General features: G+C 39.4%; 1 protein-coding gene across 2 annotated transcripts in view; it reads right to left on the reverse strand.

Moving 5' to 3' along the window:
• MYBPC2 (myosin binding protein C2) overlaps positions 1–15243 on the reverse strand; it is a 131695-nt gene that overhangs the window by 89637 nt on the left and 26815 nt on the right. The gene's annotated exons all lie outside the window — the stretch shown is intronic.

The following is a 15243-nucleotide window of genomic DNA, read 5'->3' on the forward strand; positions in this document are numbered from 1 at the left end:
GGGTTGAGGTCATGACTCTGTGCAAGCAAGTCAAGTTCCTCCACCCCAAACTCGCTCATCAATGTCTTTATGGACCTTGTTATTCAGGAGTTGGGCTTGGCCCCTTAGTTCCAGTGAAGGGAAATCTTAAGGCATTAGCATACCAAGACATTTTGGACAATTTCATGCTCCCAATTTTGTGGGAACAGTTTGGGGGTGGCCCCCTTCTGTTCCAACATGACCGCGCACCAGTGCACAAAACAAGGTCCATAAAGACATGGATGAGAGAGTTTGGGGTGGAGGAACTTGACTGTGCTGCATCGAGTCCTGACCTCAACCCGATAGAACATCTTTGGGATTAATTAGAGCGGAGACTGCAAGCCAGGCCTTCTCACCCAACATCCGTGCCTGACCTGATAAATGCGCTTCAGGAAGAATGATCAAATATTCCCATAGACACACTTTTAAACCTTGTGGACAGCCTTTCCAGAAGAGTTGAAGCTGGTATAGCTGCAAAGAGTGGGCCAACTCAATATCAAACCTTATAGACTAAGACTGGGATGCCATTAAAATTCATGTGTGTTTAAAGGCAGGCATCCCAATACCTTAGGTAATATAGTGTATAAGTCAAACCTCTTGTAATAAGAATTTCAGTTTTGGTGAAGTATTTCTTATGGGTTAAATATTTCTAAACCACTTAAGGAACAAGCCTATTTCTGACATTTGTTGTTTACAAGTTAAAATCAGTATTTTGCTAGAAAATTACTTAAAATTTCCAAACATTGTATACTATTTTTAGGGAAGATGGAGATGGTTGCAATACCTTATGTCACACCGTAATTTGTGCAGCAGTCTTACAAACGCAACTTTTCTGGACAAAATACACTTTTTAGCCAAATTTTTGTTGCATAATGTGAAAGATGATGTTACCTTAAGTAAATTGATACCAAACATGTCATGATTTAACCCCCCTGGCGGTATTCCCAAGTCTGACTCAGGGTGAGATTTTCATACCAAAAGCGGTAACCCCGAGTCAGACGCGGGCTTGCCTCGCTGCAGCAGCAGACAAAGTTACTTACCTTGTCCCTGGATCCAGCGATGCCACCGCGCTGTGTGAGCGAGCAGGACCTCGCTCGATTAACACAGTGCCTCTGTGTGCCGCCGATCTCCGTTCCCTGCGACGTTATGACGCACGGGAGCGGAGAATGGCGCCAAATTCAAAAACGTAAACAAACACTATACATACAGTATACTGTAATCTTATAGATTACAGTACTGTATGTAAAAAAAAACACACCCCCCCTTGTCCCTAGTGGTCTGCCCAGTGTCCTGCATGTTCTTTTATATAATAAAAACCTTTCTTTCTCCCTGCAAACTGTATATTGTCCATAGCAACCAAAAGTGTCCCTTTATGTCAAAAATGGTTTTAGATCAGCTAGAAAACAGCGATAATAAATTATAATCACTTGCAGAATTGTGCGATATCGATTTGTGGGGAAATTCGTCATAAAAAAATAAAAGTAATGACAGCGACAATTCTGCAACTGAGCAAATTTAAGTGATTTTGAGTTGATTACATTATTGGATAATTTGTATTATAATTATATTATTACTTGTTATAATTATTTATAATTATTTATTATATTATAATTTATAATTTTGTTTTTAAAAAAAATGTCATACCCGGGATGCCTACTAGTCTCTTGTTTGGTCAGATTTAAGTGAGTTATTCCTAAAAATTACAGACCTACAGTATAAAACACCAAATTTCCTTGCAAATAATGGTACCGCTTTCAGCATCTTTTTTCTGAAAGAATCATAGCGCCAGGGAGGTTAATATTGCGCACACGCTCGTGTGCGCAATATTATAATATTATAATATAATAGGCAACGCTTTCATTTTTTTACAGGTTACCTGTTTAGCGTTACAGAGGAGGTCGTGTGCTAACGATCACGATGATACCTCACATGTGTAGTTTGAACACCGTTTACATATGTGGGCTTGACTTGCGTATATGCTGGCTTCTGCCCGCAAGCTCAGAGGGAAGGGTGCTTTAAAAAAATCTTATTTATTTTATTTTTTACTTTTTATTTTCACACTGTCCCTTTGTTTTTTGATCACTTTTATTCCTATTACACGGAATGTAAACATCCCTTGTAATATAAATAAGCAGGGCCTCTTTAATGTGAGATCTGGGGTCAAAAATATCCCAGATCTCACAGCTACACTTAAAAGTAAAAAAAAACATAATTTTACTATTACACAAAAAAAGGGGCCCTTTAAAGCCAGAGGGCAGACATGATGTTTGACGTCGCTCCAGTCCTCCAAGAGCATACAGTCGAATGGGGGCCATCTTGCCCTCACTTGACTTCCTGCCCATCGCTCCAGGGAATCAGATTGTTTCCCCCTTTACTGACGGCTCCGGTAATCGGGGAAACGATCGGAAAACAGTGGGAGGGGGTGGGGCACCTCTTTTACTGCCTATAAAAGTGATTCCGTGGCAAATCCGCTGCTGGGACTACTTTTGTTAGATGCCGGTTTGCCCACTGTTTAAAACATTTTTGGGGTTATAGCAGCTAGCTGCTGCCATAACCCTGATATTTAACGTCAAAATATTGATGTATATATACAGTGGGCAGTCTGGAAGTGGTTTTAACCACTTTAGCCCCGGGCCTGTTTTTCAGAGTTAAACATTATATATATTTTTTTCTAACACCCTAGAGAATAAAATGGAAGTCATTGCAATACTTTTTGTCACACCGTGTTTGCGCAGCGGTCTTACAAGCGCACTTTTTTTGGAAAAAATTCACTTTTTTAAATTCTACAGGTTGCATTTTTTGAGTTACAGAGTAGGCCTAAGGCTAAAATTAATGTTCTCGCTCTAACGATCGCGGCGATACCTCACTTGTGTGGTTTGAATACCGTTTTCATATGTCGGCGCTACTCGCGTATACGTTCGCTTCTACGCGCGAGCTCGTCGGGACGGGGCGCTTTAAAAAACATTTTTTTTGCTTTTCGCATTTATTTTTATTTAGTTTAAAATTTTTAACACTGAAAAAAAAAAAAAAAAAAAATTATCACTTTTATTCCTATTACAAGGAATGTAAACATCCCTTGTAATAGAAAAAAGCATGACAGGTCCTCTTAAATATGAGATCTGGGGTCAAAAAGACCTCAGATCTCATATTTGGGCTTAAATGCAAAAAAAAAAAAAAAATTTGGAAATGTCATTTTTTCAAATGACAAAAAAAAAAAATGTTTCTTTAAGACGCTGGGCGGGACTGACGTTTTGACGTCACTTCCGCCCAGCGGAGCTATGGGGACGGGCGAAGGAGATTTTTCCTTCTCGTCCCCGCTCAGCTGCTGGATGGTCGCGATCTCCTCCGCCGCTACCGACGGCTCCGGTAAGCGGCGGAGGGCGCGGGACAGCGGCGGGAGGGGGGGGGGCCCTCTCCCGCCACCGATAACGGCGATCTTGCGGCGAATTCGCCGCGGAGACCGCCATTATCGTTAACACGGCCGCCCACAGAAGAGATGAATATCTCGATTGTGGCAGCAGCTGCTGCCGTTACCGAGATATTCATCTCTAAAGTGAGGACGTATAACGGCGGTGGGCGGTCGGCAAGTAGTTAAGGGATACAGTCCCTGAAAAATTTCTCATCAAAACACAGAGAGTGCACAAGGTGATTATAATGAATCAGACCCTCACATTCAGAATCAGTCTACAAAGATGAGAAAAGTTAGAAATCTGTAACAAAATGTGTTAAAAAACCCAGAGGAGGTTGTTTTTTTCTAGGCAAAAGTGGAAATACACTTTAGAAGAACAGCATTATGCAATATTAAAGGAAACCTATAATAAGACAGGTGTCCATGGTTGTACAATGACTTTACAGGATGTGAAAAAAGTGCAGGCAGAATCTGACCACCCTTCGTAAAGGATGGTAAAACAAATCTCTCTTGACCTCTCCTTTTAAAAATGCTATTTGCATGGCTGTCATGATGACCCTCTGTTTAATACTTAATCACTGACATAGAACAACTTGCAGATAAGAACTTCCAACTTTTCTCTAACCTTACTGATCTGTACTCTTGTTTTGGTTCAATTACTTAGTGGAACTGAAACTGGTGGTTCAGCATAACAATTAGGCAACAAACATTTTCAGGAATTTCAGAACTTTCTCTTATAGTTTTTAGGTTTAATAAAACAATCACCAAAATTATATCATCAGGGGCATGTGCCCCTGATGATGTCATTTATGATGAAACTGGTAGGGCGTACACAGGTACATGCTACTGAGCATGTGCGAAGGAACAGTGGACATATTGATGCTGGAATTCCATGTTGCTTTACCATGTGATATGCTGTGTTATTTATGGACGTTTGTAAGTGCAAGTTGTGGATGTATATGGTGACAACTGACAGAAAACTTTCTGGTGTCTCTGTGGATGAGTGGAGGCTGGATAGAGCGCCCTTTCCCTGGGGGAATTTCACTATGCACATGTGGCCACTCTTATATGGAGGGTCACATTATTTGGCAAGCCTTGTGCGTGACCAATGACACCTGAGAGACCTTGCAGGTGTTTGATGGTGAAGCCCTGAGGAGCTAATGTATTTTCTGTTGTATAAACCTCAAAATGAATTCTTGGATTTAAGCACTTTGTTGATTTATGTTTTTGTATATTGCCACAATAGCACGGTTTATGTAAAGCATCTTGATAACACATATAGCTGTTACCATTAGACATTAGAGAAAAAGCCCTAAGGCCACACCATGCTGAATGTGCCTAATCTTCTCTGATCTTAGAAGATCTTAGTTAGTTAGATCTTACCCCCAAAGAGTTAGTACTTTGGGGGTAAGATCTTGCTGAATCTTAGGATTATTTTTCATTACAATTTAATTTTATAATTTTAGTTTTGGGTTTGTGAGTGCTGCACTTGGTATATACCTATATCTGTTGTTTCAAGTATCTAGGCATAGAGTCAGCATCTACTGTAGTATATGCATAGGTTCACCTAGGTGCAGATGATTCACTTCTATTTTGATTACCAAAATGTTATATTAACTTACAAACCAGAGATTTACAAGTAGCAGTATTTAGAAATGACTCTCAAAGTAAATACAAATTTATGAAACTTTTATTTTTGTGTGCAGGTGTGGCTTTGTTTACATGCATACCTGTAAAGAGCTGTAATTTATTTTAATTTGTGTTTTTCTCTTTGTATTTGCAACTTTATTTTAGCGTTTCACTTTAAAAATTACTGTTCTTTATGAGACATGTTTAAATATTGCTCTTCTTTTTGAATTGATAAATAATAATCTTCAACTGTATAGAGATACTTAAAGGAATAGGGGTCACCCTAAAAAGTATGATCGAGTTTGGGCAAAGTGGTTCGATAAACCATATACGGCATCCAATAAAGATGGAGGTAATGATTCATAGAAGGGACGTTCCCTATATGGGATATCTGTGCTAAGAAATGATGGTAATAATAGTCATAATTATTATAATTCTTCTTTATTTTTTGCTATACAAGGTGATAGGATCGTGCTATTTTACTAATATATTTCATATTTAATGTGTATGATGTGTTGTCATGTAATTTAAGAAATTAAATAAAAAGATTTATAAAAAATAAATAAAAAATATTGCTCTTCTGGATTACAATAAAAGGTTGCATAAGCAGCTTTCACTAATTGGAGAAAATAATGTGTTTCTGCTGTTGGTATCCAGATCAGTGTAATGCAATGTGCCATAAAATAAAGTCACTTGTGATCTGACCATGCTAAACCAACACCTTTGGGTTTATTTATAAAGCACCAAACATTCACTGGTAGAGAATCAATCATTGTCATAAAAATATGTGAACCTGGAAGATTATTTGTCAGAGAATGTTTGGTGCAAGTCACATTCAGTGCTTTATAAACAGACCTCTCTGCGTCCAGTCGTCCAGTCGTCCAGGCAAATATGGTTTTAGTGTGATGTACTTGTTTCAGAGGTGGCAATTTTTGTTTTCATGTTTTTGCTTTTTTAAGCAGGGATACTTATGTTAAGCATTTAGCAACATCGTACTAAAGTATCCCTGACATTTACCAGCAAGCTATTGTAACATCACTAGCATTTAGCAATGTCCTAGTTGTGTCACCACTGATATTAAGATGTATCCTCTAATGGTAGACCACTGAGTCAAAGTCTATATAAAGATACAAACTGTATTACGCGATTCAAATGCGTGAGTCCGTTTTTAATATGTGGGAGACAGGTGACTGAGTCTTTAGACTTTCCAGATATTCTGATGACTGGCAGAGAAGGAGAGAAAATTCTAAACAAAGCTGTCAAATAAGCAGGCTCAGCACCCACTGGCTGAAAGCAAGCTGAAGCATATCAAACCTCTATGGCAGCCAGGAGATCAAATGAGATAACTGGTCAGGGAAAAGTTTAAGAAATCTTATGTTCTTTTCCTCCTTTTTTTCATTCTAATATTACTTTTTCTGTTGTGCTGACCAAAGAAGGTCACATCATTACTCATGCTGGTTATTTGCTTTTGCTATTGAGTCAAAAGTAAGTCAAATATTGTAATTAGCCAGGTTGTCATATGCACTATTAGATAAAAATTTCCTTTTGATGCAGTCAAATAGCACAGTCTTTCCCTCATCATGCAAAGTTTGTAACTTTAGGTTTGGTATCTGCTGAAGTCTTATGCCCCATACACACGATCGGAATTTCCGATGGCCTAAAATCCGATGGAATTTTTCGGCGGAATTCCGTTCAAGCTGTCTTGCATACACACTGTCAGACCAAATTCTGAACGTCCAAAACGCGGTGACGTAAAACACTGCGACGAGCCAAGAAAAATTAAGTTCACTGCTTCTGAGCATGCGTCGACTTGATTCTGAGCATGTGTGGGTTTTTTCTCCGTCGGAGTTGCACACAGACGATAGGAATTTCTTATCGATTTTTTTCTATCGGAAAAAAATAAAACATGTTCTATTTCTAAACACAACGGAAAAAAGTCTGTGGGGCCAACACACGATTGGAATTTCCAAAGAAAAAAGTCCATCTGACTTTTTTAATCCATAATTCCAATCATGTGTACGTGGCATACGTTGATTAGATCTATGTATAAAGGACAGCCATGGTATGACACTCTACTAAACCTATGTTTTTGATATTAAAGTGGTTCTAAAGCCTAAACATTTTTTTATCTTAATGCATTCCCTGCATTAAGGTAAAAATGTTTAGGCATCGAATGTGGCCCCTCACCCCCCCCTTATACTTACCTAAGCCCTCATTGGATCCCACACTGTGCACATCTGCAGCTTTTCAATTCCCTCACTTCCTGGTCTCACTGGTTTTGCTGAGGCACTGGGAGCCATTGATGTCAATCAAAGTCAGTGACGAAGGGTGGGGGAGAGTCCCACTGTCTGTGTCAATGGACGCAGCATTGTGCAATTCCATTGAACAGAGCTGGTAAGTATAGAGATATTTAACAAAAATGTTTTCCCTTACAATCGCTTTAAAGGACAATGCCCCGTACACACAATCTGGCATTTGCCCGGCCAAACTCACATCGGAATTCCATCGGAGTAAAAGAGAACATGTTCTCTAACTAAACTCCGACAGAATTCCTCAGAAAAAAGTCTGATGGGGCATACACACAGTAGTAATTTCCGATAGAAAAAGTCCATCTGACTTTTTCTATCGGAAATTTCGATCCTGTGTACGGGGCTTTTCTCTTTCCTTCCTTGTTGTGACTTATAATATGTAATTGATACCAATGCCATTTTGTAATTTTGTGTTATTACAAATGGCCCAGCGAAAATCTAGACAATTCAGGTTTCAAATTGGTCCCAATCAGCTTTATAACATTTACAGCATCAAACAAAAATAGGCAATTTCCATAAAAACAAAAAACAAAAAAACAAAAAAAAAACAGTGATTGCAAGAAAAAATTTACAGGGGTTTTAACCTTTCCATTTCTATCTAAAATTCTATATATCTGTAAAGAAAAAAAAAGTTTGGGATTTACATATTCTTAAATGTACGTTATCTGTATTTATCTTCATATAGTTAGTTTTTTTTTCAACAAACTGTGAAAAAAGTTGTTAATTGAAACCTCAATCCTCTACCACTGCAGAAAATGCAGAATCATGTACATCTTGGTTATTTATAAGAAGTTTAGCTAATGATCAACTTTAGTTATAATTATTTTATTATTGTAGAATTCTATGGTAACTTTCAGAAAAAATATTATATAAATATTAATATTACATTTCTAAAATATTAATACAGAGAAGCAGACAAGTCTGCAGATGCAAGTTTCCTAATATGGCATCTTTAATCTAACATAATGCTGAACCATCAGAAAAAAGAGAAGCATTACCAACGCTTGTTTCCGATAACTGCTCTTTACCTCACCCCCCTTTATTACAGGTCCCAAATAAGTTGTGGTATGCTTTTAGGTATGCAATCTAGTTCCACACGCTTTACATACAGTAAAGTAGACAGATTTCCTTGCACGTCTTCTTCTGTGTCCCTCTTTCTTCTCTCTGAGATACCCAACACTAACAGACAGCTGTTGCTTTGCCTGCCTGTGCATGCTGCTGCAAAATCCATAGCGGCATGTTTATCATTTTTACCCACTACAGATTAAAGAGGGGGGAAAGGTGTCAAGTTAAGAGGGAAAGAAAACGTTTCAACCACTTATACTGGTTGATCCACACTAACCCTATGCTTTTCACCATGTTGATTCACAAGACATGATCATTTTGTAAACAGTGAACTTCTGGTACTGTACAGCAGCTCAGCTGTAGTGGAATATAAAGACATTAGAGGAGGGAGCATGAACACATAAGTGAATCTTCTGTAAAGTATATGAAAGTTGCCCAGTTGAGCATTCTGAGTTTCTCTATGTTCTGTCTGACATCTGTACGCAGGGCTGTCTTAATGAGTGGGCACACCTGGGCACAGCCCAGAGACCCCAGCTGCATGGGAGACCCCTATACATTCCCCAAAGCAGCTGGTTCTTGAGCACACGCTGCCCAGAAATTTGGGGGCCCAATCTAGCAGATATATTATATGCACAGGACAGCTTTGTCAGTATGTAGTATTTTCCCCACTGTTTCTTTGCTTTACAGAATGATTGTTTATGTAGTTAATGCGGAGCTCCACCCAAAAGGTGGAAGGCACCCACTTTTCTGCCTCCTACCTATTTGATGGTCTGTTTACCTGCGTTGCCGGCATTGTGAAGCCTAAAATATTATAGCTGGCACTGGAACAGAAGGTGAAGATACATTCTCCAGTTGTAATCTGTTTTGATTGGTGACATCTAAGATTTAATTTTCTCTGAAATGTGCTGATATTGCACATTTGTTGTGGTACATTGGAGATGTGCAGTGTGTTACTATCTAAAAATGAATGGCACTGTAACTAAATATGCCATGTATTGTGTGTTACATTGTATTTTTTGAGCAGCTACTTGTAATTCATAAGTGTGAGGCCTCATACACACGACCATTTTCCTCGACAAAATCCATCAAGAAACTTGGTGGCAGAGCTTTTTTGCAGAGGAAAACGGTTGTGTGTATGTTTTTCACTGAGAAAACTGTCGTGGATCTTGACGAGATAAAAAGAGAACAAGTTCTCTTTTTTCTCATCGGGAGTCTCATTTTCCTCGTCAGGCTGGTTTACGAGAAACACGTTCGTGTGTATGCTTAGAAACCCACGCATGCTCAGAATAAAGTATGAGACGGGAGCGCACCTTCGTAAAAGTAGCGTTCGTAATGGAGATAGCACATTCGTCACGCTGTAACAGACTAAAAAGTGCGAATCGTCTCTTACCAAACTTTTACTTAACACGCAGTAACATGAGATTAGCAAAAGCAGCCCCAAGGGTGGCGCCAATGGAATCAAACTTCCCCTTTATAGTGCCGTTGTATGTGTTGTACGTCACCGCGTTTGAGAACGACAAGATTTTGTCTTGACAGTGTGTACGCAAAGAAAGCTTGACAAGATTCTCAACAAGCCTGACAAGGAACTCGTCAAGGAAAACGATGTTTCTTTTACGACGAGTTTCTCGGTCGTGTGTACGAGGCCTGAGTGATTTCAGCATATCTCAAAATGATAGGTACTAAGAATGGACAAGGTACATAATTCACTGTTGCATTAGGTTAGTCAAATTTTTGGCAAAAACTTTCCCCATAAATACTCATTTGTTTCAATCAGCTGCTGACAACTAGTATTATATAATGCTTGCCAAACATAATAAATTTGATATCTTAGCTCACGACTTCAAAAATAAACTGAGATGGATTTAATACATGCTGATCCTGGAATTTCCGCAGCGGGATGCTAGCTGGAACTTTATCACTATATATTAAATATATGTGAAGATTGGATTACCATGAATTTGCAATTCCTGCTATTTTATACTTCCAATATATATATATATATATATATATATATATATATATATATATATACTGTTCATTTGCGTGTCATATTAGGATTAGAAGATATAATCTTTCATGAACTCTAGAGGACTGGTAACGTCAAACTCCTTTTACCATAGGTCCAGTGCAGCTGAGCAGAAACTGTTTATAGGATCCACTGAGCCCTACAAACATGATTAATGTGCATGTGGGCACTGACAAATGCAAGTTGGTGCAAATGGACAGCACTTACTCTATGTGCTGGCATAAACCTGCATAGTACATATTCTGTGAACACAATAATGCTGTCCTAAGGACTGTGGGACCTCAGAAGTTCCGCAATCAGCAATATGCACTAATCTGTATAGTCTGTATGACAAATGTATTGGGTGAGAATTGTGTAGGGAAAATAAAAAGAGCAGTAGGACTTTCCACATAAACAGGCAGGTGTAGATTTTCCATGCTACAAACTTTGCTTGGACACGGCTCTCTCCCTTTCTACCCATGATGATGGTCTAAGTTGTTCCCGAGAGCTTCAGGGATTAAAGGAATTGGCACTCAGCCACTTACACATCATGATGGTGAGCACGGGGAGCAACATTCCTATGTATATTAAAAGGTTCCAGACTGCCTCTAATTCGACATGTACTTTGTACTTGGATACTTTTTACTTTAGAGGTGTAGTGTACTGAGTGTACTGTGTACTCACACTTTGCCCAATCAGTTGTACTAATGCATATATAGAGTTAAGACTGCAGATAATACTGGGGTCCCTTCAAGTGGCTCTGCAGCTTACACATGTAGTTGCAAACGTGTTCAAACTAAACCTCTGTTTTTAATGCAAACTGTTAGACAGGATAATTCGGTTGGTTGCAGGCTGGTTGATAAGTTGAGCTGGGACTTTTCTTTTCCTTCCATGTGCTCCTTGCTGTGAAGGCCAGTTATAGGAATTTTCTTTTCCTTCCATGTGCTCCTTGCTGTGAAGGCCAGTTATAGGTGGGGGCAGTTCCCATTTGTTTGTACAGTTAGAATACTTATGAGGGGTGCACTGGACGCCTTTGCTGATAGTGTTCTATATGCTCGGTGTTCAGTGAGCTCATATGCCTTTAAGGAGGGTTGGTCTCCCTCCAGGCTTACCTGCCCTCTAGCTATCCATTATTATACACGTACTTCTTCTATGAAGGCTCTCAAAAATGTATAGAGTTAGAGCTGCAGATAAAAATGGGGGTGGCTCTGCAGCTTACACATGTACTTGTGTGCAAATGTGTGAAAATGTGTGCAAATTAAACTCCTGATTTTAACGTAAACTGTTAGACAGGATAATTTGATTGGTTGCAGACTGACTGGTAAGTTGAGCTGGGAATTTTCTTTTGTTTTGTTTGATATGCATCACCCCTCCATGTGCTCCTTGCTGCGGAGGCCAGTTATAGGTGGGGGCAGTGGCCATTTGTTTGTAGGTTTACTAATGCAATGTGAGAAACTCACTACATCTCCACTTCTTTAGTATGTTAAGTGTATCAAGATGGTTAATTTTGATATTCAGGCTAGCCAGTCTACTAGGGTAAGGGTGGCACAAGACAGTTGACCTAATGCAGTAATGTTATCTTTACAGTAGGTGTGGGCATTGCCAGGACCTATTGTTTGCTTTGCTTTTTGCCCATGTTGAACGAGAGGGACATGTACTTCGTCTGGAAAAAAGGTGTTACATGGGAGGTGTGTGATGTCACCTTCTGCCAATGTAGAAATGCTTAGGAAGGCAAGTGTAAAATGCAGATATTTTGGATTTTTTGGATATCACGGATTATGGCTTCAGCAGAGCTACCACTGTCGGGGTCAGAGCTGAAGCCTGAACAAACTCATGCAGCAGAGATTGAATAACTAATAAGTTTAAGGAGGCCTAAGCAATCATGGGGACTGCTTCCCTGCTTGACTTTACTAGTTTGGAGAGAAGTAAGTCTGGAAAAGACTAATCCAGCATTCCAAAGACCCACACCAGTACGGGGCACTTGGACTGTTGTGCAGTTGACTGTTCACAGAAACTGGCACATATTCAATCAGTGCCCTGTTGCTCGCTTGTATTATGGTATGGTGGCTGTTAAGGTGGAGGCTAAAAATCTGTATAATAAATAGCAGAAAACTCATATTTCTCTCCTGGAAAAGAAGTAATCAAGGAACTCCCTAAATTCATAGTTGTATTGTCACATAATTACATAGTCAAGTCAAAAAATAAATAATGTTTATAAAAGTTCAACCTCTAGAGAAGTAACCTGCTGGTACTTGAATGTGCAAGTTGGAATGTATATTTAAGTTTCCTTATGTGGCAGAGGAACTGCGTGACCATACTGATGATTATCAATAGGAGTTATTTATGACAAGGCTGTGTTGGAGTATCTAGGGATGCTCAAATCATATTAAAATATAAAGGCAGGGAATCCTTTATCTGATAATATTAGGAAATGCTTCCAAGAGTTCAGTATTGAGAGGAGCATTAAGAAAATTAGAGTACTGTTTGTTGAGATGTATGTGTGTGGCATCTTGGAAGTGAGACCCAGGGGTGAGCATCGTTATTTAACCACTTGCCTACTGGGTAATTTCCCCCCCTTTCTGTTGCACTTTTAATGACAATTGCACAGCCATGCAACACTGTACTCATATGAAACTTTTATCATATTTTCTTTTTACACAAATTTAGCTTTTGGTGGTATTTTATTACCACAGTTTTTTCTTTGCTAGACAAATCAAAAAAAGACCAAACATTTTGAAGAATAAAATATGTTTTTCTTAGTATCTGGTATAAAGTATTGCAAACAGATTACTTTTTCCTTCACTGATGTGCATTGATGAGGCTGCACTGATGGTCACTAATAGGCAGCACTGATGGGCACTAATGAGGCAGCACTGATGAGGCTGCACTGAAATGCAGCACTGATGGGAACTGGTGGGCACTGATATGCAACACTGATGGACGCTAATAGGCAGCACTGGTAGGTGGCACTGATTGGCACTGATAGGTGGCACTGATGAGTAGGGACTGATTGGCAGCACTGATCGACAGCATTGATAGGCACTGAATTGCAGCACTGATGAGCACTGTTGTCATCAGTGTCCTGATTATCAGTGTAGATGTCCTCTTTCACACTTACCAGTTACTGGGTCTTTCTCACTTAACGGTTACCACAGCATGTGGAGAGGAATGCCAATAACCAGCGAGTGTGTTTACATTGTGATCAGCTGTGATTGGACACAGCTGATCACATGGTAAAGGCTGCTGTGATTGGTCCTTTATCCTGATCTGTGATCAGCTGGACATCCAAAGTACATAGCGATCACAGAGCATGCTGGATGGTTCTGGGAGACTATCCTCTGGCTTTCAGCCCATATCTCTGTATAAAGGACATATCAAGTGACTATGAGAAGACTTATCAGGGCCCCCCGCAGCCCATTGAAACTAAAAATCCATCTGCCGTGGTGGAAGACAGTACCTGTAGTTTATTCATTCACAGGAAACTGTGAATGAACGACACAGTTGTATAAAAAGAGCTCTGCATAGTTGTGCCCTTTTCAAAGCAGGGGCTGGACGATAAACCCCCTCCTCCTGTCCCCAGGTTATGGGGGATCGGGGGGAAAGGTGGCAGAAGTTGGAACATGTTACATTTTCCACCCTAACTATGGGTGGAACATGTAGAATGTCCTGAAGGTGAACTTATTCTCTAAAATAGCTTTTGAGGCTTGGTGTCTACCTAAATGCAATCACAGATTAAGATAAATAATGCACTGTACACAAAAAAAGCCGCCACCCCACCTAGAAACCGATTATTTATTCTTCTCTTCATTTCCACCGGCTCCACTTCCCATGGCTCTGCTTCCCCTGAACTCACAGGTTACACAACATTGCTGATGGTAGAGGGAGTGACAGGCTAAGGAGGAGAAATACAAAAACTATAAGACCATTGAGTGCTATAATGTGCCAACATCCCATACTAGATACTACAAAAACAAGAAATGGCTAGGGACTTTAAAGGCACATACATCAAGACACTCTATTAATCTAACAATAGTCTAAAATTTCCATAAACCTTTATTACCAAAAAATTTAAGAAATAGTTGAAAACAATAATCAGGGCTATTTGTAGTTTAAAACATATCATCCTTGACATACAATATGTATCATACAAAATTGTATCACTGCTAATTCCGCATGTAAGTATGTTCAGTATTGCAGTCACTACTGTACATTTAATTTAACATCGATCCAACGCGTTTCAAGCAGATGTCTTCTTCAGAACTGCTTGTAATATTTTAAATGGTCTAAGGGTTCAAAACCATGATAGCCATGTGGGATGCAAATAGCAGAAACATGTCTCTATAGGGTACACATGGGACACCGACAGAAACACCGGCTATGAGAAGATCTCAAGAGTTGCTAAAAGAATCAACAGTGGGACACTTCCAAACATTTCCTTCAGTGTGCCGGCAACATCCTCGTGTATTTTTACATCCTTAGTGGCATCTAAGGGGCCACTAAGGTGCCTAGATTGGCTCCTTAGTAACACCTTAGATGCCACTAAGGACGTTGGGTCACTGTTAAATGAAATGTACAATAGGGATTACACTTGACACACTTACATACAGAATGAAGCAGTGATACAATCTTGTATGATACATATGTCAAGGACGATATGTTTTACATTTATAAACAGCCATGACTGTTCTTTTTAACTTCTTCTTTCATTTTGGAAATAAAGATTTATGGGAATCTTAGACTATTTTTTATATTATTACAGTGTCATGATATCTACTTTTAAAGACCCTAGCCCTTTCTCCCCCCCCCCC

The sequence above is a fragment of the Rana temporaria genome, chromosome 10 (assembly GCF_905171775.1).
Source record: "Rana temporaria chromosome 10, aRanTem1.1, whole genome shotgun sequence".
In the NCBI taxonomy this organism is placed as follows: domain Eukaryota; kingdom Metazoa; phylum Chordata; class Amphibia; order Anura; family Ranidae; genus Rana; species Rana temporaria.